Source organism: Manis javanica, chromosome 11 (assembly GCF_040802235.1).
Source record: "Manis javanica isolate MJ-LG chromosome 11, MJ_LKY, whole genome shotgun sequence".
NCBI classification, from domain to species: domain Eukaryota; kingdom Metazoa; phylum Chordata; class Mammalia; order Pholidota; family Manidae; genus Manis; species Manis javanica.
Genome location: NC_133166.1, coordinates 99058589 through 99083890, shown reverse-complemented (window position 1 = coordinate 99083890; position 25302 = coordinate 99058589). Strand labels below are relative to the sequence as shown.

The window sequence follows — 25302 nt, the reverse complement described above, 5'->3', positions numbered from 1 at the left end:
GCTCACAGGAGGCTATAATACAGTTTGCTGTTCTCAATCCCCTTCTGATATAAACCTTGTGCACAAACTCCCATAATGCATAGCTTCCACATGGGTGGCATCAAGGGGGGTCCTTAATTAGTTTCCATTGTTGGGCATCAGGGATGAGGAGCCTGTGATTTTTAGTCAGCCATGCATTAGGCTCCAGTTTATAGCCATTCCATTGATCAAATCTTTGTTCTGACCCAGAATGCTGAGGATGATCTAGGGAGTCAGAAGGGCTGATAATGAAGGCCAGCTATGTCCCTGAGCTAAATCTAGAGGGCCACTTGGCCATCTGGTGGGTGGGCTTTGTTTCCTTGACTCATGGCAGAGGCATCCCTCTAGCGGCGCCTGCCATGTATTACAGCCACTTCTGCTGCCATTAGGATGGCCTCTCACAATTCAAGGATCAGTTCTTTATATTTCATAGGAGAGTTTTTCGTGGTAAGCATTCCCCTTTCTTTCCATGTAGCCACATTAACATGTAAAATGGGGAATCCATATGAGTATTTACTCTTCTACCCTTTCCTAACTATAATGCTGTCATCGGGGCTATTGACTCAGTTTTCTATCCTAATGTGGATCCTGGGAAGGTCTTTGTTTCTGTACCATTCTGTAAACTTACTCTATGACATATTCCGTCTTACAAATTCCTTGTGAACAAAGCTGCTGCCATCTTCGAACCCATTCTACACCAGGGATTGTTAGGAGCTCACCCCAGAGGTCTGGTCTGCTAAAGTAAACCTGTTCAATTATTGCTGTACATTGGTGTACAGATTCCTCCCCTATAACCAGGTGCAAAGTTGACAGGTTTACTTGGCACACCTTTAAAGTTATGTCAAGGGGGTCTAGCAGCAATGCCTGGTACTTGGTTAACTGGCCACCCGTAAGCCAATGATGGTCCTTTACTTCAAGGACTGTTTGTACTTGGTGAGGAGTCAAAAAACATCCCTCTGTTACCCCAAGATTAGCCTGGTGGCTTCCCCTCCCAGGAGAGCAGTAGCTGCTACCACTCTCAGCAGCTCAGCAGCCTTGGGCCACCGCATCTAGCTGCTTGGAGAAATCGGCTACAGGCCTTGGTCTGGGCCTGCCTTTTGTATTCGGACTCCCAAGGCATCTCATTGCTTCTCCTGTACCTATAAAGCAAAAGGTTTCTCCAAGCTCGGAAGCACCAAAGCAGGTGCTTGGCTTAGCTCCCATTTTAAGATAACAAAAGCATTTTGACATTTTTTGTCTCAGCTCTTTTTCTTCCCCTTTTAGAGTTTTATAAAATGGCCTTGCTTGCAATCCAAATTCTACAGAATTCATCCATTCCCCAAAATCCACGTAGCCGTTCACGAGTCTGGGGAGCAGTTGGGGAGATAATGGCTTGCTTTCTCTCAGGGCTGAGGATCGAGCTCTGAGGGTGAGGATGAACCCCAAATACCGAGTCCTCTGTAAAGGGATTCAGTCTTTGCTCAGGGACATCTCATGACCTCTTTTGGCCGGGAATTTCAAGAGTCATCACAATGTTTGTATCTGAATCTTCTTTTGTCTGTTAACCATTAACAAGTCATCAACAATTGCGATGAAACTCCCTTGATTGCCTGACCAAAGCATTGCCTAATAGTTGAGGGCTGGCCCTGAATCCCTGTGGCAAGACGCTCCAAGTGTTATCATTCTACCTTTTTTGTGATGGGGTTCAGCCGTTCTTAAGCAGACAATATTGACCGTCAGGGGGTAAAGGTTTGCAAAAGAAAGCATGAAACTACAGGGTGGATAGGAATAACTGATTTGTAAATGGCTCTGAGACACCCAAATGGGAAATCTCCATTAGATGTTTTATCAGGAAGGACAGGAGTGTTACAGGGAGACTGACAAGGTCTTATCAGCCCACACTGTACAGACGTCTCCAAAACTGGTTGTATTCCTGGTAGAGCTTCTGGTCTTGGCGGGTGTTACCTCTTCCAGGGATATGTACCTCCTGGGTTTAGTTGGGTCTGGATAGGATTACACTGAGTGCTCCTCTGGAGACCCCATTATCCCACATGCGGGGCTCTACCTAGTCTCTCCTGGCTGTGGCACCGTGGAGGGCGGTGCCTCTGCATTCTGCATTAGGGCGACAAGGTGAAGGCCCTGGCTGGGACCCACCAACACCTGCATTTTATCTTGGGTCACAGAGATGGTTGCTCCCAACTTACGAAGCAAATCTGTTCCTAATAAAGGATTGGGGGGTTCAGGTACTTAGAAAGATGAATGTGTTGAGCGCTGCCAGTTTCACAGGAGACAGGAAAAGTAAATTGTGTCACCTGCGATTTTCCATCTATCCCCATCTTCATGCAGTCCAGTTGGGAGAGGGGCCAAGGGGTGAGTCAGGACAGAGGCGGCGGCTCCAGTGTCTACAAGAAATTCTGTTTTCCTCCCTGTCACTTCCAAGGTGACCCGAGGCCATCGTCCAGGACGGCAGTGGTGGAGGCCAGCACTGGAGCCATGAGGGTCTCAGGCCCCGTCAGCCGGTGGTTCCTTCGGCCAGGTTGGCCATCAGGGGAACCTGGCTAGGGTCGTCCTGTTGAGGATCTCGCTTAGCTTTAGATCATTTTCCCAGTGTCCTTGCTGCTGCAGAAGGCGCACGGGTCTCCTTCCAGAGGTTGACAACCTGCCATCTTCAGCCTCCTGCCAAGAGCTGAGTGGGTTTAGCCAGTTATCTGCCTACTTTGCCATCCTCTGCCATGTCTCAGTTGTTAAAAACCCTGTAAGCTTCCTCAACCAATAGGGCTAATGGGGTTTGGGGCCCAGTCTGACTCTTCAGCAACTTCCTGCGGATGTCTGAAGCTGACTGGGCAACAGACCTCATTGCCAGTAAGGACTTCCCTTCAGCTACTCTGGGCCAGTGTTAGTGTATTTGGCAAGTGCCTCTGTCAGCTGGCCAAGAACATGGTGGGATTTTTATCCCTTCCCTGTGAAGTCTCGTTTATCTTTCCACAGTTTATAGGCTTTAGGACACATCTCTTCATACCTTCTGCTATACAAGTTATGAAATGTTCCATTTTAGCCCTGTCTTCATTATCCTTATAACCCCAGCCAGGGAGGACTCTCAGCACTGCTTCCTCTCTGGTCCCACAGATGTCACGTCCAGGATGAGGAGTGAACCGTCCATCGGCATATTCTCTAGCTCTTTTTAAGATTCTTTTTCACCAGGGGCGCAACAATGAGTCAAAACCACAATCACATCCTGCCATGTCAGGGAATAAGAGAGACTTAGGCACACAGATTCCTTGGGAAACCTATCAGGATTCTCAGAAAAAATTGCCATATGTACCTTTACAAATTCCCAGATCAGCCATGGGAAACGGGACATGAACCCATAAAGTTCCCCTGGTCCCATCTGAGACATCTCTTAAGAGGTACTGTCCAGTGGTAGCTTGATATTTCGTTTTGCTTCTAGTGTCGGTTTAGGTAGAGGTGGATACAGAGATGATGATGGATATTGGGGGGAGGCTGTAGGGTCCAGTAGAGCTGTAGGCTCTGGCAATGGTGAGGGAGACAAAGGAATGTCCCCTGCTTGTTCCAGGAGTTTGGTGCCTGTACCAGTTCAGGGACAGCAGCTGGAGACCTGGGTGGCTGTTGATAAGCAGGATCATTTAAAATATCTTCATTTTTAGGCTTCACCGCAGCTGACACAGATATTTTACAGGTATCAGCTAGCTTTGGATTCGGATACAGTTTCGTGAAAGACTGTGTAGAGGGAATTCCTCCCCACTTCCGGTTCTCATTTACAAACGAGGCCTAACTGGAAAATGGTGGTATAGTTCAGAGACCCATTCTCTGGCCATTTTTTCTGATCACCTCGTTGGTACATTGGCCAGATGGTGTTACACTAGTAGACCAGTTTCTTTTGTTTTAGCCCCTCCAGTTTGAACTGGTTGCAATCATTTAGCATACCTCCCAGGGGGGACTCTTTGGGAATTCCCGGTGCATTGCCCATTTTGGTGATAATCTTATGCTCTGTCGTCAAAGGTGCTGGGGAGGCAAGTTTCCTTCATATGCTACATCTATAGCTTTTCTTCTTCCTTCCTAATTACAAACTTTAAATAGAATTCGTGCCTCATATCGAATTTACCGAGTATCATAATTCCTCCAGGTGGTAAAGATACCTCGAGACAAGTGCTGGGCATAGAAGCCACAGGGCATAAATCTGCAAAGAAGTAAAAAGCTAACCTTTGCAAACAATATGGCTTCTCTCTCACTTACCAACTTTACATTTCCCTGTATGGCCCCGGAAGATGACTGGTTAGCCAGAGACGGGTAAGATTCCTCAAGGGAGGAACAACCTAAGACAGGCACAGTCGCAGGGGGGCCATCAGGTGAGAATTTGGGGATCAACAGAGGTGAGGCTCAGAACCTCACCCCCCCTGCTTTGAGAGAAATCTTCTGCATCCGTGGATGTCTTGCTGCCCTTGTCTAGCCTGGATTAATACTTAGTCCATAGGCACACACCTGATCATCTGATCATCTACATTTGCCTTCTTACAGCACTAAACTATGTTTTCTACCTTTATCTTGCATCTACCTACCACTTCAGCATTTTATTAAAAATAAAAATAATAATAATAATAGGAGAAATGTGGGATCAACATATAAATCAAGTACAAAAATCAAATGAATATTCATATTTGACCTGATGGTTTATAGGTCATATTGCATGATCAAAACCGAAAGTTTCTGTGATGACTGCCCTTGTACTGTTCACCATGTAAGAATTTATTCACTCTGTAAGAATTCGTTCACCATGTAAGAACTTGTTCGTTATGCTTCAGAAGACTGGAGACTGACGAGAATTAGGCTTGAGATGGATTAATGATTGTACATTGAGCATTGACCCCCCTATACTGAATTTTATTGTTGTTAACAACCATTTGATCAATAAATATGAGAGATGCCCTCTCAAAAAAAAAAATAAAATAAAAAAAATAAAAAAATAAAAAAAAAATCATGATAATAAATGACACCAATTTTCATGAAATTATATCACTTCTTCCCAGACTGCATTGACCAGAAATTAGTTGTAAAACTGCCACCTAGCTGTAAGAATGGCTGGGAAATATATTTAGGTGTGGGGCTAGGATTAGGGTGAGGCACTTGCCTAAAACTGAAGATTTAAAGGGACTCCAAAAAACTGAGTAGATTTTGAAAGTGTTATTGATGAGTTTTCTTCCCTTAAACCCAGGAAGGTAAAATTCTAATAAATTCTGTCTTGTGTATAAAAAAAAAAAAAAAAAAAAAAAAAAAGGTGCTGGGGAGGGATGCAGTGCCCAGGACCAGACGTAAGGACAAACCACACCAAGAAACTCAAGAAAAAGCTTAACCAGCAATATGGTTTCTAAGAATTTTGCTTAATAGGAACGACTTTGATAGAAAAAGTTTTAAGAACACATAAGAAGAAGGAAGAAAGAGGAAAATTAGGATTATAGAAAGAGAGTGGCCTCAATACACACAGACCCATTCTACCTCTATAGACAGAGTGTCAAAGGCCTCCTGTTCCCTAAATCCCAGCAACAAGAAGGCCTAAATGAAAAGACAAAAATCCGGCTAGTCAGCCACGGCTCTCACCTCCTGCCTTGGAGCGCACGCTAGGGAAACCACCTGAATGCGCCTCGGCCTAGGTGATCAGGCTGGGCTCCTACTTCGAAGCCCAGAGCACATGGGGAGAAGCAACCAGGTAACTGCAGAAAGAGTTACCGAAGAGATCAGAGAAAAGAAAACGGAGGGACAAACACATGTAGCATCAACAGTGGCTGCTCAGAATTGTGAAGCCCTGAAGGCTGGAAGACTAACACTCACTAGCTCCACAGGGTGGTTAGGACAAAAGGTGGAGCAGCCGCTGAGTCCTAGAGTAGTCACAGAGCATTCCCCTGTCTCCGGGCATTGGGCAAGCAAGCCAGGAGAGCCACCACGGGATGCCCCCCTCTCCTGGCTGGCTGGCCAGGAGGACTTCCCATGGCACAGAAACAGAGCACCCAGCAGAGTAAGAAACAGTCAAGGTTTATTGGGGAGAGAGCTTGTGCACAAGGGAGTCAGCAGCAGAGAAGGCGGCCTCCTCGAGGAATCACTGGGCTAGGCTTCTACGGATTTCACAAATGGGATGAGGGGGAAGGGAAGGGCGGTTTCATGATGTTTATCTCCTGTGGTTAAGACATCATGCCGCCCTCCGATGGTCAGCAGATTTGACTTATTTCTGTTATTTCTTTCAGAGTACAGTCAGTCCCTTCCATCTTTGATGCTCTGTGAGATAAGCTTACAGAAGGAATTCCGTTAGTCCTGTTCTTTTTCAGGGTAATAATTACCCTCAGATAAGGGGAGCACATCCGTCATTTTGAGATAATTTTCCTTGCCTCAGGATATGGTCAGTTGCTGACTAATCATTCCTAAAATATGTTGGAAATTTTAATCTCTTAACTTTATAGTTTCCAAATGGAATCTCAGCCTTAAGATGGAGTCCCTCCTGTCCCTTCCAAGCGAGCTCAGCTTTGCAGAATAGATTACGCACAAGGAGTTTTCCATAAATTGAATGAGCTAATTCGGAGCTCCATGGTTTTGACAAAAAGACACTTAAGCATATAAAAAGAGAAAGTGTTTTGTATTTTTAAATTGCATTGAGAAAAGCAAATTGAAATCATTTCAATTTCAACATCTTAATTTTCCAGCCCTTTCTTAATCAATGAGACCAGAGAAGGTGAAAAAAATAACAGATGTAGTTAATAGGCATTGAACAAATTTTAGAAAAGGCTTTTTTGATATTCCCAGAAATTGAGAAAGTGAATGGTTCTAATGATGGATAACAAATCCTTTAGGAAGTCTTTTTCTCTTTCAATTCTTTTCTCCTGGAGAAAATAAGTTTTGATAATGGGTCAGCATGTGATTTGGAGCATTTAACCCAAAAGAGTTTAAATAATTAGTGAAGTTATCATAATAAAACATCTTCTGTTCCTATCAACTTATTAATGTAAGCAAGATTTGTCAGTGCTTACATCTATAAAAGTCAAGCAAACAAGTTTTTGCAAAAAACAGAATTGATGCTGCACCCTTTCTCATTCTAAAAATAAGTAGTGTTTATTATCTAATTGGGAGGCAGCACATTAATCTCATAAAGAAATGCAGTCCCAATAAATTCATACTCCTTACTTTAGTATTGACAAAATTTATTTTGTATTTATATTATTTTGATATTTGTTCACTAATAATTATAATGATCACTCATTCCAGAAGTAATTTTAACATTTAAAAACCTTATGGAAATATTTTAATATTAAAATTTCTGATTATATACAGCATGTATACACTTAACTGAACTACAAGTATACTAAACTCCAGGTATACTGTATTTACACTGAATGTACAATTGAAAATAGTTTAGATGGCAACTTTTATGTGTTTTTTATCACAATTAAAAATAATTTTTAAAAATTTCTGATACATGTATAATATTACAGAATACATACAGAATATTATTTCCTATATAATATTATTTCAGAAATGAATACTGGGTGATCAGCAAAGAACAATCAAGTATAAAAGCACAGTACATCTGAATAAAATTCTGTGGGAGATGGAATAGAAAGAGGAGTTTCAAGAAAGAGAATGAAATACAATTTCTCAATGTTAAAGAAAGGCTCACGTGCTTTTTAAATGGACAGTGATGGATATCCAATCACTACGGTATTTAGAATCCATGAATACATTAAAAAATTAATAACGGTTTCGATTTTAAAGAGTCAATATTTATAATACCTTGAATTACTAAAAAATTAATAATGGTTTCAATTTTAAAGAGTCAATATTTATAATGCCTTTATAATATCCTTTGGGATGATTTCAGTTTATGGAGAAAATTGTACATTTAACTTAAGGGTTTTTGAGGAGCTCCGTCATGTTTGGGATACACCAAGAAACGTGAGTAAAATTACAAAGTGCTGCCTTGGAGTTGAGGGTAAGGAGGGGTCCTGGTGGTAGAGGCCAGACCTAGGCTTCCCGGGGAGTCATGATTTTCTATCCTTGTTCTTCCCACCTCATTCCTTAAAGCATTTCTTTCTCCTGGAGAAAGCATGACCCAGTGGACCAAAGTTTCCAAAGGCATCGGACCTTTTCAGGTCCACCCACTCTATGTTAACAGCAGCCTGTCCATTCAGTGGGAAACCCTGTTAGGCCAGGATTTTTGATTCATGGAGTTGATCATTCATTTAGGAAGGAGAAAAGGAGGGGACCTTCACTTATTGACTATCTTCCATGTGCCAGATACTGTGCAGTATGCTTTATATACATATCTCATATTTAATAAGAACCAAGGTCATTATACATGGCTTTATTATACTGAGCACTTACCACGGACCAGACACTAAGTCATAAACTTTACAGGAGTAATCGTAATCGCTTCTTAACAATAATCCTGTGAGGTAGGAATTGACAAATCAAAAACTCTAGAGACCAAGAGATCTCTGAAATAAAAGGGTTAGTTGAACCTTTATTCAGCTGAAGCTAGAATAAGGACTGAGGACTGTGACAGGAAGTTTCTGCTTTCCCAGCAGCAAGGCCAGTTCACAGAAATAAACTGTCCACCAGACATAAGAAACACGGCACATTTATGAGGGGCCTCAAGGAAAAAAAGTTACTTAAATTCACATTGGCTACAGATAAGGAAGATGAGCTAATATGGCGTGTATGAAGTTGGGCAAGTCTGAGGATGGGTGTTGGTCCCTAGAGAAGGCCCAGGGATTGGCCCTTGAGGATGGTCACACCCAAAGGACATACAGTGTTTTGGGAAACTTCTAGATGATTGTTGAAAGGACTTCAACCAGTAACGTGGTGTTTCTGGTGAGCTCTGTCCTACAGCAATTGACTGATGACCTTCCCTGTCTCTCTCCCTCAATCCTCTGCCCTTATGCCACTTAATTTAAGACATTTCAGAATTTTTCCTTATCAGAATTATGATCATTCACATTTTACAGATGAGAAAAATGAGCATCAAAAAAACTTTCAAAAGTAAACAGCAAGTAGATGAAATCATGACGCCAAAGTCCACTCTTCTCACCTTAAGTGTTGCCACACCCACTTAAAATGACGGTCAGTCGGAGAGTTTAAACAACTTGGCAAGATTGCCTCTGGTAAGTCCTAGGTCAGCCTGATTCATTCATTCCCTATGTTGTTCCAGAAAGGAATAGAAGGACTGTCTTGTAACTACAGGTACTCATAGTTGTCTGGAACTCTCCAAATCTATTATCTGCCAATTTTGTAAAGGGGGCAGAACTAATTTTATTATAACAATAATTTTATTATAACTTATTTTAATGATTACAATTATGTCATTACTATCCCTCTCCGCACACACTACTTTTTTGCAAACAAAGAAACTAAACACCCAGGATCTCTTCTGAGATGTGCCCCATCCAATCAACATTCTCCGAACTCCTGACCAGAGCATGTATGGCAGCTGGAAAAACTAAGCCAAGACAGCGAATGAACCCCAGGGGCCCCCCAAAGCACACATGGCTTGCACAGCTGAGCCAGAGAAGGAAGCCCTGAACACACTCTCCCGTGGTTTTGAATGCCACTAAAGGCAGGGGGACTTCCTAACTGACGCGTCTCCTCAGGCCGGGACCTCTTTGTCCAGTCTCATTCATGGTTTTAGGCCAGGATTTTGGACCCGGCTCAGAGCAGATGGGAAGTGGCAATGCCTGCTGGTCTTGAGGAGCTACTCCCTGTATCCCACAGGAGGACTTGATTCGTTGCTTCACAAAGGAAGGGTCTTCAGGGCACTTTGTGAAAGGGCCTGCTTTTATTAATTATGCCCCAGGCAACGGGGGCGGATCATTCCAACCTAAGATAATGCATGCAAAAACCAATGATTTAATTCTGAGAGACCCCCAGCTGTGGAAGAGCATGCTAACCTGGATAGACAGGGGACAAGAGATGGACCAGCTGGAGAGGACGGGCCTCCACAGGGAGCCTCCTTGGCAGGTGGCCATTTGGGACTCCCAGAATTCCCCTGCCTATGCCATTCCTTTGCTCTCAGGAAGGTACATTTCAGGGAAAAATAAGTGGTCTTACTCTGATGCTTTTTTTTTTTTTTTTTTAAGGCTCGGAGGGGAAGAAATAGCTTTTGTTTCCTTTTTCCCCAGTTGTCTAAACATGACATCCGACCTACAGGCTTGGAAAACAACTTGACTAACAGTGTGAGCGATTAGACAGGACTATAGCCTGGAGTATTCGCTCATGGAATGGGGAAAGCCCAGGCTGTCTTTTCTTCTAAAATGTGTGGCAATTGTCAGAAAAGAGCAGCTGTTAAACTTGCCTCCTGCCCCAATGGGGCTGCCAGGCCACTGCAGTCTTTATTTAACTGGTTTATTAATCTTGCTACTCAGTACCAGCCTCCGTCATCGTGGCACACTAGATAACCAGGCCTGGATTTGTAAATATGCTTAATTAAGCTCCAAAAGCCATGAGCCTTCTGTCTTCTTACTAGACTTTCCCACAAGGCCAGACACCAGCAGAACTGAAATAAATGAATGGCCCTGCCCCCACCCCATGCATCGGCTCTCACTGAGGGGTGGTGACAATAGGGAAGGGCGTTCTGAGGGAAGAAACTGGCCTCTAGCGTCAGAGGTCTGCACCTCCCTGTGACAGGAGGGCTACTGGCCTGCAGGAAACATGTACTGAGAGCTCCGGAGGAAGAAGAAAGAAAAGGACACCATTCAAGCTTGTTTATCTAAATCATTCCTTCTGCCAGCCACCCATACTTATAGGAATGAGACCTGCCTACCACAAAGGAGCAGCCCTTCTCTAGGATTCTTTGGATTCCTGCAGGCAGTGCCCACACTTTGGGGAGGTGGGGGGAATATGAAGCCAGGAGGAGAAGGTGGGACTCTCCAGAAATGGGTCCAGGGAAGAAATGCACTTATATATTTGAACAACTGTATGCACATCTGTCTCACCCAATAAACTATGAGTGTTAGGGGCAAGGATGAGTATCTAATTTAGTGCAGGGCACAGAGTTCACAGGTCAGATTTAAAGGAGAAAAATAAGGAAAGAAGGAGGGAGGGCGGGAAGAAGAAAGGAGAAGAGAGAAGAAAGCCAGGCAGGTGGATGAGGAAGTGAGTGGACGGATGGGTGGGTGAATGGGTAGGTGGGTGGATGGATGGATGGATGGATGGATGGATGATATGATAAGAATTTGGATGAGGCACTCCACTCACTGTTGCACAGATCCTATGGCTCCAGAAAACCAAGCCATGGTAGTTCTTTCTCAGGCTGTTCTTTCATTTCAGAGTCTCTTTCCTAGGAGGGTCCCCAGAGAGCATGGACAGTGACAACTTTCATGAAGTCTGCAGAACACGCCACCCAAACAATGCCAGCAGGAAGAAGAAAAGCCCAATCCGTCTACCAGCTGTTTTGAAGACAAGATGCTAAGCAACTCATTGCTTAGGTTACAGAGGTTATCTTTATTTACTCATCTATTTGTTTTTACTGAATTGCATCCACAGGGCACAAGGGCCCAGAATAAACAAAACTGCAAAAAAGTAAATCTACCATCTGGACATTTCTAAAAATCTGGATATTTGGCATCACATTGACCCCAACCAATTGTCTCGTGACCGTGGAGTTATAGCCCAGAGCAGCAGTAGGGGAAAGCAAGGAGCAGAAAGAAGGGTGTTTAGCATGATTATACACATTAAAATGTCCATAAATGTCAAGATTTCAAATACTCAGACCCATTGTCAGGCCATGTCCCAATTTTCAATTTGAAAAATATGATCACGCTAGATACAGGGATAAAGGAAAGAGCATGAGGGAGAAGGAAGCCAAAGAAAAAGAAAAAAGGGGGAGGAAAGAGAGTAAGTGAGGAAGGGGGGTAGTTGGGGGCATGTCTGCGCGGTGAGACGGGGGCAGGTGGAGAGAGCATGCTGTGCCATGTGGCATCCCTAAGAGGGTGCTTTTTCCAGACTTGCCACTTGAGAAAGACTAGCCTGGGCTGTAGTCCTCACCCCAAGCCCAAGACCTAAATGGAAATAGCCAGAGCACCAGGCTCCATGGGAGTTTAGCTTACACCAGCTTTTAGAAAAACCCACTTTCCCTGACTCCAGAGATTTACCTATCTCTGTACCAATGCACGTGTGGGTAGAAAAGGGAGAGTGAATCTCCCCATTCTACACGGAAGGAAACTAAGGCTCAGGAGGGAACAGAGGCTGTCTAGTAATGAACTTAAAGGCAGAGACAGATGCAAGCTCCACGCTCTGGGGTATATGTTTCAGGTGGAGGAGTACAGAGAAGCCTGCACTGAAGTTACCGTTTCCCACTGCCCATCCATCCATCAATAAGAGATGCAGGACATTAGCCTGGGCTGGAGACTGGAAGCCAGGAGAAGACTGGCACCTCTTTAGACATGACCCCTGACATGCAAGCACACAGCCATACATACGCCATATGTCCTTAGGATTCATTTCATTTTAAATCCATAAAGAGAAAAATATATCCTCTGTACAGAGCGCCCCCCCATCCCCGCCTGCCAGCCTTACATCTCCTCTCAGCCATTCCAGGCTTGCTGCACTGTATTTTGTTTTCTGTGCTGGGTGATTGATTATAGGAGAGCAAATTAGCTTCCACCGCTGTTAAGCTGCATTTTCTCTCTTAAAGAGAAGATGATGTGAGCATTACTTCTCTCACACCCCCCTGCCTGCCGCGGTCGTTGACTGCAGTCTCTGCAGATTCAGCAGGACCTTCTCAGAAGGGAGGAGGGACACAGGCTCTCGTAGCCTATAGCAATTCCACGCTGGCGTGACCCAGTCCCGCACCCACCCTGCTGCCCCAGTCTCCTCCTCCTAGCCCCAGGGAACTGGTCTGGTTACTCCAGGCTATTTATCTGTCTCTGTACCAATACACGTGAATCCAACTACCTAGCACAGAGGAGACCTTGTTGAATGAGTGAACACATAAAGGATGAATGAAGTATATGCACTAAAGTCTCAACTTAATGAAATAGATGTCTTCTCTCCTCTCTCTTCAGTGCCGCCCACCCCACCCCACCCCCACTGCCCCACCCCTGGGTTTTCTGAGCCTTGCTACTCAAAGCACAGTCCCTAGATCAGAAACATCAGCAATCACCTGGGAGCGAGGAAGCCAGGTTCCCAGGTGACCTACACCCAGATGAAACTCTGAGACGTGCAGTATAGGGTCCCAAGTGGAGGTGCGGTGGTACACAGGATGACTTCTTAAGGACCCTCATTGCCGTATATGTCTCTCAAATCAAAGTGACATTGCATTGATAGGGAGAGGTTATGAAAGGTCTATCTCAGGGTCCTTACAGACCTAGAGTGTCAGCCTAGAATGAGGAAGGAATTTCAACTTTCCCTTTCTTTCCTGCGGTCTGCTCCTTTGGCGGTCCCACCTGACAGATACAGAGCACAGCATGGCTTTGCTCCAACTAATTGCCAACAGTTGGCTGAAGCTACATTTGTTACTCAAAAAGGCTCATTAATCTCCTAAAGCCAGTGTAGCCACGGCTGCTAATGGTGCCTCACCTCCCGACACCCAGTCCCCTGGGGTTCCCAGGCTCCTTCCCCCAGCATAACACTGGGACACCACTCCCTTCTCAGAAGGCTAAGCTAGTGCCCTGGGACATGGAGCAGGCTGACCTAGAACCTGGTTCGTCCCTGCCTCTGGCTGGAGTGATCCTAGCAGGCCTGGCCTAATTCAAGGTCCCCCCATGGGTCACAGGGCCTTGGAACGATTCCGGTGCATGTAAGAATGGATTACAGTGACACCATGTGGCCGTTATCTGGCACCTCGTGGGTGAGCTGAGCTGCCCTCTCACAGCCACATTACAGAATCTGTCCCCTCTTCTCCTGGGTACAGGGATGAGCTCTACCTGGGAAAACCTTGCAGGATGTTTGGAGACATGAAAGCGGTGCGTTTTAGAAAGCTCATGATGAAGAACTTGTGAAGAACTTAGGAGCTTCTGGCCAAGGTTTGCCAAAATTTTAAGGCTCACATTTTTATTTATCATATGGCTCAGAGAACATGATATAAATGTTCTCCTGCCTTTTTCCTCCAAGTTCTGCCTCTCTGGCTTTATCTTCCCAAGACTATAAATCCTGAAGGGAAGGGATCTAGAATGTCTTTCACACCTACCCCCTGCTCCCCGGTACCTGACCCTGCTGAGCCATCAGCCATCTACCCAGACACAGGGTAACAGAGGGAGGAGGGAGGGGAAGAGAGAGGAAAGGGGAGACAAGACGGGGAAGGCGGGGAGCAAGTGAGGACGGGGTCTGGTTGGGGGCTCGTCCCAGAACAGCAAGAACATGCTGGACCTGAAGAATAACACACTTGATGAAGACTGATGTCACTGCACACACCCAGTGGCCGCGGGGCTGGGCCAGATGGGGGAGCCCCCCACTAACTGTAGGGTGGGGATGGCGCAGCCCAGCACCCTATCCTGTTTCTTCTTCTAACATTTCAATATGAAATTTTTCAGACACAAATTTTAAAGAATTATACAGGAAATGCTAGTTGTCTAATGTAAATGGTGGGTATGGAGATGTGCACCTTTTTTTTTCTCCTGTTTTTTGTCCTTCCAACGGCCCAGAGCCTCTGGCCCCCGCCAATCCCATCGGTGTTGCCAAAGGGGATGTGAGTTTTCCTTCCAGCACGAATCCAAGTAGTGCTTAAGACAATACTGCCCTCTGCTGACCACAGGCTGTCACTTCTCTAGGACAGCTCTGCCTCGCAAAGGGCTCAGGAAAGGACAGGTCAGCTTGTTCCTAACCAGCACTTCGCTCTGTCCCTCCTGCATCTGCTCTCTGCCAAGGTGCACCCTTACTGCTGTGGGCACCAGGAGCGGATCCCGCTAAGCTCAGACAACTAACCAGTGTGTTGCGCCAGCCCTTGTCTTTGTATCTTCATTTTTCTACAACCACTTACTGAGTATCTGCTTTTGTGACGCATAGAGCGTGTAGTGCAAAGCTATGTCTCTAAGCTGTGGAAAAATAACTAGACCACCGGAGCCTCACTTTCCTCTTCAGTGAAATGGGCATGATCAGACTCTCTCTTCCCTGGGGTGAAGAGGAGCTGTAAAGCAGAGTGAGAAGCAATGCAGTAAAAGTGGTTTCAGACACACCTGAAAAGAACTAGAAAGCCTTCACCTTCTTAAAGCAACAGTGAACCACTTCCAGGCCCTTTGCTGACTTCAGGGAAATATCCCTGGGCCTTGATGTCTGATGTGAGCTCTTCTGAGGTACCTGGTGCTTAATAACGCTACCAGCGGAAAAAGTAGAGCAGAATGGACTATCCGAGACGGTGGCCACCTACGCGGGCCAAGTCCCTGTGAAACTGGAGCTGAGAGCAGGACCCCCCCCCAGGCCTTTGTTACCTGTTTCGTTCAGGATAGGATAGCATATTGCTTCTCAGACTTGACCTACATTAGAATCAGCAGGGGTACCTGTTAAAACTGGCACTGCTGGCCCCACCCCTTCAGCAAGGTGGGGGGCTGTGGGGGTGGAGCCCAAGAATTGATATTTCTCACAAAGTTTCAGATATGCTATTATGGTAATGACTCCTGGATCTCAGTAGCTTCATAGCACAAAAGTTTACTTCTTGTTCATGCTCTATATGGAATGAGAGTCAGCGCGGCTCTGCCCCCACAGTCTCCGGGGCACCAGGCCGTTAGTGCCCCACCGTCTTACAGCGCATCTCCCAGAACATCTGACCTGCTTAGTTGCTATGACAAAGGGAAGCGAGAAGGGGTCATATCCGGGCTTCTGATGGTCTCAGCCCAGAAGTGAGCACAAGTCATCCACCTTTCATGGACCAGAGCTGCTCACACGGCCCCGCCCCTGTCCCACAGAGAAGTCGGTGTTCTGGAAGGGAAGGTGAACCAGACACGGGCGGCACTTGTCCTGTCTGCCACACCACCCAGCGTGTCTCTCTTCACTCCGAGAACACGTGCAGTCAAATCAGAGTGGAGCGGTGGTTACTGGGGACACGCTTTCAGCCTCTCACGCATCGGTCATAGTGTGATGAGGGCGATGCTGGCGCTGATAGGAAACAACCGCCGAGGGCCTACTGTGCGCCAGGACCTATGCCAAGTGCTTCCTGTATATTAACCCCCCTGTCTCTCACAACATCTCTATATGGTAAGGCACCATTTACATCCCATTTTATAACTGAGGAAACGGAGGCAAAGTGTAGTTATGTAGTTTTCCCAGGTCACACAAACAGTAAGGGACACAGCTGGGACTGTAACCCATCCAGTCGGGCACCTGAGTCTGTGTTAACAGCTGCTCTGCTCCATCGCTGTGTGGCTCATTTTAATTTTAAAGAGAATAGTGAGAAGGTCTGGTTTCTGGATAAGCTCGTAGTCCAGACCTAAATATTCTAAACATAAACACTTCTTCATAGAGCATTCCAATGGGCCTTGCCAGTGGGTTCCAGCCACGGTCATGTTCACTGTGGCTTCAATGAGACCAAGGAATGACCACGGAACATTATCCACACTCCACCTTCCAGGATTCTCGCCTCCCCATCCATGTGCCCTCAGCCCTTGGCAGCGGTCCCTGTGCAAGGAAGCTGCAGCATTGTAACCAAACCCCTACAGATAACAACACAGGCTATGACAATATACAAATAACAAAAATTACAACAAATTATAATAACCCTCAAGCCTGAGGAGCTCCATTGCCACCAAGCGGTCATAACCCAGCTGTAGTCAAACAAAAGGACCATGGGTGGGCCTGACAACACCCACCTTCTCCAGCTTCTCCAGCACAAAGTCCTGCAGACACACAGGCCCATCTCGTTGCTTTCTCTCTGCCTCTGCTGCGTCCTCAGCAGCCGGAACCGCCGCTCCCGGCTCAGCTGAGCCTGAGACCAGAAGCAGGGCATGGGCGCCCCATGACCTGGGGAGGGGGCTGCGCCTCTCCTGGAAGAGCCCGCGGTTGCCCAGTCCTTCTGGCTTTCCACCAGCTTTCAACCAGGTGGGGTCTCCACCGAGGAGGGGCTGACGCCTGCGGCACCCGCAGGGCCTCCACCCCCACCTGCTGGTCAGACCTCCGCCCCTCCGTTCCTGGGGCTGAGGCTCCACCGCCTCCCTCACCTGCCCCGCGGCACCTGGCAGCCTGCGCTCCCGCTGCTTCTCCAGCCGCTGCTCCTTCTCATGCTGCTTCCCCTCGAGCCACCACGGCATCCTTGACCGTTTCCACAGCACCGCGTAGTGACGCCATTTCAGTCACCAACACATTTTTTACCTCCTCAGCGGCCCCCCGCAGCTCAGGTTCTCAGTGCTGCCTCCCCTCGAGCCTCCTGCAGGAGGAGGTCTTTCTCTCTCACAGCCTTTCTCAATATTGTGAGAAGAAAACTCCCTCCGTTCCCGCGGCCTCACGGGCACTTCGTTTCTCTAAGAAATTCCCTATTTTGCTGAGGGCCAACTTTACTGCCTCGGGTGCTACCTCCACCCCTTCCCAGTCTTGGGGTGGGGCCCAGTCCTCGAGGAGGCAAGCCACATGTCCACTGGGGGACACCTGAATGTCTCCCCGTCCATAGGCCCAGCCCGGTGAGACACTCCCCCCTTGAGGGCAGCCTGTTCTTTCCCTTGGTCAACAGTGAACCCTGACAACATTGGCAATTGTCTTGCCAATGGGTTTCCCCCCGGGGTAAGTTCACTATGGATTCTATGAGACCAAAGAATGACAATGGAACCTTATCCACACCCATGGTAAGTAGCTCTGTGGATATATAAAGGGGTTGGCTCAAGCCAGATACATTGGAATGGGACTCAGTTCCAACAGAGGGTCTTTCAGAGTCCTCACTGTCCCACAATTGGTAGACAATCAAGAAGGTAGTGTCTGGTCCCCCTAAAGAGCACAACCTTCCTAGTAACGGACCAGAAATCAGGAGGAGAGGACAAGGTATTTCTCAACTTTCTCATAGGATTGCCTCCCAGACCGCACAAGTCCTCCTTAAATGGGGACCCAGGAATCTCAGTTCCCTCCTTTCCCCGTCTGCATCCTCATTTGATCTGGAGAAACGCTTCGGGCTACAGTGACCCCCAGCCCAAGGTCTGAGCCTCTCTGCTCGCTCAACCCTGGTGGGCAAGTGACAGAGTGAAAGGAGGAGACTGTACATCTCAGTGTCACTGAGGCACAGTGCCAATGAGAAGGGACTAAAACAATTCCATGGGTTAAATCATCTGCATGAAAAATGAGCCTTTCTCCCACCGACAGCGATGGGCTCTCAAAACCTCTGCGAGTTATCCTAATAAAAACTGTTCATTTATTCTGTCTTATCAAAGACTCCCCCCACCCATTCCACATGAAATTGGAAAATGAGTCTTGAAAAAATACCGTTGGGAGAAGGAAGAGAAAATCCTACCTGGACACTGGATTCCATGAGTTGGTTTTTCTCCTCATTAGAGGAATGGATAAGACTCAGCTGCAAGAGGGCCCGTGGCTTACCCAAGAATGGCCAGCAGAGGTCGCTCGTCTCTTGCCTGAAAGCTTCAAATTATGAGCTTCAGCTGGGCGTTCTCTGCTTCTATTTCTGGCGGAATGTTAGATCATCAAGAAGGCTCTGTTTACCCCAAAACACAGGATACTCAGTGGCTCCTGTTAGCGCATCAAAGGGAGTCAGTCTTTGGCCTCAAAATGTCGAATTTCTTCCCTGGGGTTTACGATCCTCTCATTTCCTGTTTTTCTTAACAAAAGTTCAACCTCTCCTTGGCAATGATTTTGAAACACTACAGTTTTCAAGGCAGTCTGAAAATACTGGCTGTTTTGTTTATACAGCTATCAAAGATATGTGGTCAGCTATTCCATCCATTTCTCTCCTTTCCTCACCACACACACACACACACACACACACACACACACACACTCACTCACTCACTCACTCACTCACTCACTCACTCACTCAACATTCTCAATTTCCGCTGACAATTCAAACCTGTATCTGCAGACTGGGATCTGACTAAGAAGACAGATGATCAGTAGTTAACTAAGCACTCAAGTAAGTTATTCTATATTGAAGAGGTCTGTATTGTGAAGGGTCTCCAACTGGTTCAGGGGTGTGCTTAACATTAATCAAGGCACAGTCCCATCAGGTAGTACTAAGGTAATTCTTTCTGATGGAGTCTTTAGGTGGTTAAAAGCATGGAAACATATCTTTCCTTTCTTGCAAGAGTGCCTCTCAGATGGACCAGCAGTGGGAATTGTGCTTCGAAACATGGGCAATAACAGCTCACTTCTCAGCTAATACTCACATGTAAAGCATGTTGCATACACAGCTCCCGGAGGGCACTCCCTGGGGTCTGACTCCACACTGAGAAGGAAAAAATGAAAACATGGAGATTGATGCTTTCACACTGTCAGCAGATCCCCGCCTTGAGAGGGCAGCAAAGGCCGACTTGGGCTCTTTGCTGCTCTCATTCCAGCCGGTGTGCAGCAGAGGCAGGCTGCCCCCAATACTTCCTTAATAGGAGCCCTGCCCAGCTGCACAAGTTTCCTACCCCAGAATTCAGTCCTATCTATCCCATGGAGGTGTATCAGTTTGCTAGGCTGCTGCAGGTTATCCTCAGCAAGAGGATAGCCCCAGCACAATAAAGCCCATGAAGCATGGACCAGCAGGGTGTGTGTAGGGCATTGAGCCAGATCTCTGCTGTGCCATATAGCCTGGATTCACTCCTACAGGTAATGTGAAGCCCCGGGCAGATTTAAATAAGAGTGACCCGGGCAGATTTGCATTACAGATCCATCACTCTAGCAGAGCAGTGAAAACCAGGGATGGGTGAGGGACAAAACTAGAGGAAATAAGACCAATTCAGAGTGGGACTATAATCCAGGCAAGGGATAATTAATTCCTATCATGAAGGAGCAAATTCAAGAAATATTTAGGAAATTCAATCAGCAAGACTTGGAGATTTACTGGACGTGAAGGGTTGAGGGAAGGTGGAGATCCCCCAGTGACTTGGGCTAACACAGGATAAGGGTGGAGGAACAGGGGTGGGTAGCAGAGGCCAGGCTCCACTTCAGCTCTGATCCTTCACACTCCCTACTGCACGTTTCTCACTTCCCACAGAGGTAGTTTTAGACGCGCTGAACTTGAGGGGACTGTGAAACCTCTGGGAGAGGTGTTCATTCCTGCCCTTGAAGAATCTCCACTCCAGTGGAGCAAATAGACCCAGATGATCCACAAATGCCTACGCCCAAGTTCCTATAATTCTACAACCTATTATCTGCAATTTCCAAATCCCCAAACCCCAGGAAATCTGAAAGGTTTTTATAAATGTGAAGTAAGTTCATTAAACAGCACCAACAGAACTGACTTCAGCTCACCACGGGACCCTTGACCTACGGCCTGCGCTGGGCTCTACATAGACACGATGCCTCCCACTGCAGCCACGTGACAAGAAGAGGAGCATTTTCCAGCAGAAAAGGGGTGGGTGTATGTACTCAGAAAGGGCATGAGTGCTGGGCAGACCCCACAGGAGCGATCTGCTCTGCTCATAAGATGCCCCCATGCTGTCAAGATCACATTATTCTGTCAATTCTATAGATGGAGAAACTGAGGCTCAGATGGGTCCGAAGCCATTCTACAAGGACCCAAATCCAGAAGGAAACCCTCTTCTATAAGATGAGAATTTGCAAAGGGGACTAGAACCTGAGCTGTCTTTATTCTAAGACTTAAGATAAATTGACTTTTCCACCTCCTTTCTGGTTGCTTTCGTGTTGGTTAAACACCGCCCACAGACGTGAGCTCTGACCTACCCCTTCCCAGTCTCTGGGTCAGCAGCGAAATCTCTCCCAAGAACCTTGCCCTGGAGTGAGCAACTGTGATGCTCTGCATGGGAGGAGGAAAGCCACAGGACAGCTCTTGAATTTAAAAACTGAAAGGAGGCTCTGTGGAACACGTAGACAGGTAGTGTGTGCGTGGGTGGTGCATCTGTGTCTCTGCAAGTTTTGCTTCCACATGTTGTGCACAAGTGTCTAGTATCTGATAGCTGCACAAGGCTGAGCCTCCTGAGACTTCATCAGATGTGCGAGTGCCGCTCTGGGTCAGAAGGCTGGGTATCTATGCCTATGTTCCCTTAGTGAAGAAAAGAGGACAAAGCAATGGTCTTGGAATCTGACTTGTGGACTCAGGACATTTTTAGTCCTCCAATTGCAATGGAGGCCCCTTCAACCCTGGGTCCCCAGCTGCAGACTCAACCCCATGCCAGGCTTGGACAGCAGGACCATCTTCTAGTAAGGAGCCACAAAGGCCATTTTGTCAGTGTTCCTAAGACTCAGTCACCATCCAGCCTTCCTCAGGGCCACTGCTCAACTCTGTGACCTGTTTCTACAACCAAGCCTCCTCCCTGAACCCCATGTCCAACCTAAATTCCTGAGCTGGACCCCTGCCTTAAAATTCCATCCGGAGCCCAGTTCCTCTAGGACAAGGGCACTTTCTTGCTCCTGTGTCCACTCCCACCTCGGGTTTGGAATCTCATCCTGAAATCTCCCACCACATTTCATCCCCAGGCTACCTGCCCACCTGCCTTCCTGAATCCTATTATGATTGTTGAATGAATAAACTACGAGTTGTTCTATGCTAAGCACTTAAAGATATAGTATCTACTCTAAGGGCTCAAGATTTAGTGAAATAAATTAATAATTTAAATTTTTGAATATAATGAAAGAATGAATAAAGTATTGTCAAATGCTGTGGAAGAGAATTATTTTGCCACAGGAGATGTCATAGAGGAGATAAGATGCAAGCTGTTCTTGAAACCCAGTAATCTTCTCATCAAAAAAGGAGAGGACATGGTAATGTAAATTGGTGCAACTGCTGTGGGAAGCAGTATGGAGCTTCCTCAAAAAACTAAAAATAGAGGTACCATCTGACCCAGTAATTCCACTCCTAGGAATTCACCCAAAAAAAAACAAAATCCCTGATACGAAAAGATACATGCACCCCTATGTTTATAGCCACACTATTTGCAATAGCCAAGATATGGAAGCAACTTAAGTGTCCATCAATGAATGAATGAATAAAGAAGTGGTACATATACACAATAAAATATTATTCAGCCATAAAAAGAAAAGAAATCCTGACATTTACAACAACATGGATGGATCTAGAGGGTATTATGCTCAGTGAAATAAAACAGGTGGAGAAAGACAAATACCATATGAATTCACCTATTTGTGGAATATAAAAGCAAAGCAAAACAGAAGGAATGAAACAGCAGTAGACTCATAGACAACAAGGAGGGACTAGTGGTTACCATCAGGGAGGGATTGGGGCAGTGTGGGGTGGGGAGGAAGGGGGATAAAGGGGCACAATAATTTGCAATCACAACATAAGTGGATCACGGGGACTGTTGTACCACTGTGATGTACATTTGAAGCCAACATAAGATTGTATACTAACAATACTTTAGTAAAAAATAATAGTGAAAAAGCAAAGGCAAGGACACTCCAGGAAGAGGAAATAGTCATGCAAAGGCACGTGGCATGACCACTTCAGAACACTGTCTTCTCCTGGACTCCCCACTGCTGTCCTCTGCCTGCATACAGTGATGTTCCCATTACCCTTTGCGGGAACTACAGGATGTGATGATTTGCTAGACATACCAGCCACTGCCCATCCACCCTCTCCCAGGGCTGAGCTCCAGCCCTTCCCCAACCCTTCCATTCTCAGATGGTCACAAGTTATGACAAGGCCAGACTTAGTGTACAGAGAAATGTCCAAAATGATAGGCAGAGCCTTGTTACAAGCTGACACTTGCAAAGCTACCTAGGGTTATAAAAAGAAAAGGGTCTGTCTTTAGGCCTGCTTTTTCCTTCTGTCCCTGAATCTGCTACGCCCTAGTCCAAGAGGAGAGAAGAAATGACTCCTTCTCCTCTGTCTCCCACACCCCATCTTGTAGGCCTGACCCCAAACATGACCCTTTGGGGGCTAATCTAGGTCCCCTAGACCCCAGGATCAATCAGGAGCTTTCTAGTGTTACCGGGTGCACGGGCCTTGCTCCCACTGCAGAAGAGAATCCCTTGTCCCCTTGGAAATCCTGTGGTCTGCTTGCTTCCCCAAGGCTCCGGAAAGCCTGGGCCGACCACTTCCTCTCTGCTGCCTCCTACCTGTGGGGGAGGTAGAAATGCTGAAAGTTGAGATCAAAATAATCCGTAACGGGAGTGTCAATGCCAGCCTGCTCCCCGCCCCCACGGCTCTGACTTGCCTCCAATCCTGAGTGCGGGCACTCGCCTGGGACTGGGTGTACCGTGTCTGTCCCCGTTGCACTGCACACAGAAGGGGCCATTGTTCTCAGCCCGCAGCCGCCCGGGAGGCAGCGAGCCTGCACTGTCTCCCTCCACAAGCTTCTTTCAATCCATCTGCAAAGGTCAAATCTGGCCCACAGCACTGGGAACCGTCAGACAAGAGACCTTGCGTCTAAATCAAGCAATCATTTCCTTCCTCGGGAGAAAATGATCTCTGCTGGCTTCTACTTATTGTCAGTTCCATTATTTAAATGCTCCATCTCAGGAACAATAGTGGACTGAGTACACTGAGGTGGCAGCGCACTAACAGCCTCGGGCGTCCTCCTCCTCCTGAAAGCCTAGAAAGGGGGGAAGGGAAAGAGAGGGAGGGGACGACGGGGAAGGGGTTCACCTGCCCATGACACCTGTCGGGGAGGGGTCCTACCGGAAAGCGGGTTTTCTTCTACTTCACCCAGGGGTGCCCAGGGGTGCATGTGTCCCCAGATGCTGTCTAGTCCCCAGTTCCTAGCATTCCAGTTGTTCAAGAGTCTTGGCTGTCATCCCCCCAAACCCATTATGCAGGAAAGGTTTTGTCTTTCGCTGAGCCCCACTCCCCTGCCCCTATGACTAAGTGCATCCGCAGGACATCCAATGGGCTTCCCTGGGTCCCAGAGGGCTCAGGAGCTCAGGACCAGGCCTCTTCCTGTAAAAGACACTTGTTCCAAGAGAGGGGGGGGGACCTGTCAGCTCTGCACCTTGGGGTCTTTAGCTGAAACCCCGCTGGATGTGGGAATCCTCTGCCTCAGACAACGCACCCAGTACTCACCTCCCCCGGCCCTGCCTGCTGCCTCCACCCTGCTCTCCATATGGTCCCTGCAGTGTTTCAAACGGAGTCACACCCCCCAAAGGGTCCTCTTCTTCAGTGACTGTTGTTTTCCAAGCACTTCACATACGTCATCTCATGTGTTTCTTAGGGCCCTCTTGTGAGGGAAGTGTTATTCCCTATGCCCATTTTACTCATGAGAAACAAGCTCAGAAATGTCAAGAAACTTGCCTAGCATCGCCCTGCTAGTAATAAAGTACCCAAAATTCAATCCCAAGTCCGTTCTCTTGTCTGACTCTTAACTTCCTCAGTATGACTCTCAAAGAGGTGTGTAGACATATTACAGAATTTCAGAGTCTATCCAGAAAAGGCATTTCTGAAGGTCATCAGTTCATCCAGTAGGCAAATTCTTCAATAGGGGATCCCTGCAGAATGCCTGCTCTGTGCTGGGCACCCTGGGTCCTTTCAGAGGGAAGTTGGAGGCTCAGTAATCATCTACAGGAAGTTTCCAGAAGGCTGACATCCTGGGGATGACCGGCGTGAGAGCTCCCTCTCCTATAGGGCAGCAGAGGGGGAGGAAGGAGGGGAGAATGTCACCTCAATGCCTGACGCACTGTCCACACCAACAGCAGACACCTGACCAATGCCTGTTAGCTCTTAGAATATCATAGGAAAGAGCAGCAGTCACCACCCATATCAGGGATATGGAAAATTCTGAAGCAAGGCTTTTTGTTTTTGAGGAAGTGTTGGTCAGAAACAGTTCTGCCAAGAGAAAGATCTGTTCTGCCCATGAGCCAGAGGGGTGGCCGCAGGACCAGGTCTGGCAGAACGCTGCCACTAGAGGGCAGTGGTAGCTCACTGTTGGGAGTGAGGGATACGGTCCGGGGCGAGGGTAGGACCTGGGGACGGACACATGGTGTCAACTGAAAATGAACGCAACGTACTTTCCACATTCCATACACATCCTTTCATTTCATTTGACTCTGATAGTAGACCCCTGGGGTAGAGGGACATCATTAGCCCAATTTAACAGATGAGAACAGGAAGATTCTTGAGGTTTAGACTCGTTCTAGGTTGTTTGGCTAATAAAGCTACAGGGACAAATGCCCCTAAACCTCAATCTTGGGCCAAATCCAGGGCCTGTTTTAAACATGGTGATGTGGGCTAAATTCTTTAATGAAACTCCCACCTTCATAATTTTCCCTTTA

At 46.9% G+C, this 25302-nt stretch overlaps 2 long non-coding RNA genes across 4 annotated transcripts in view; both read right to left on the bottom strand.

Moving 5' to 3' along the window:
- The window catches only part of LOC108384484 (uncharacterized), a 37459-nt gene extending 24730 nt beyond the window's left edge, over nucleotides 1–12729 (bottom strand). The window contains exon 1 of the long non-coding RNA XR_012122874.1: nucleotides 11248–12729. This is a non-coding gene — a long non-coding RNA (uncharacterized lncRNA). The remainder of the gene's footprint in view (nucleotides 1–11247) is intronic.
- LOC140844484 (uncharacterized) overlaps nucleotides 1–23780 on the bottom strand; it is a 71612-nt gene extending 47832 nt beyond the window's left edge. The window contains exons 1-4 of one of the 3 annotated variants that reach the window (XR_012122878.1): nucleotides 23249–23780; nucleotides 23028–23150; nucleotides 19299–19357; nucleotides 18413–18645 (exon numbers count right to left, since the gene is read on the bottom strand). This is a non-coding gene — a long non-coding RNA (uncharacterized lncRNA). The remainder of the gene's footprint in view (nucleotides 1–18412; nucleotides 18646–19298; nucleotides 19358–23027; nucleotides 23151–23248) is intronic. The other 2 variants (XR_012122877.1, XR_012122879.1) reach the window with 2 other exon arrangements.
- Nucleotides 23781–25302: the final 1522 nt, after the last annotated feature.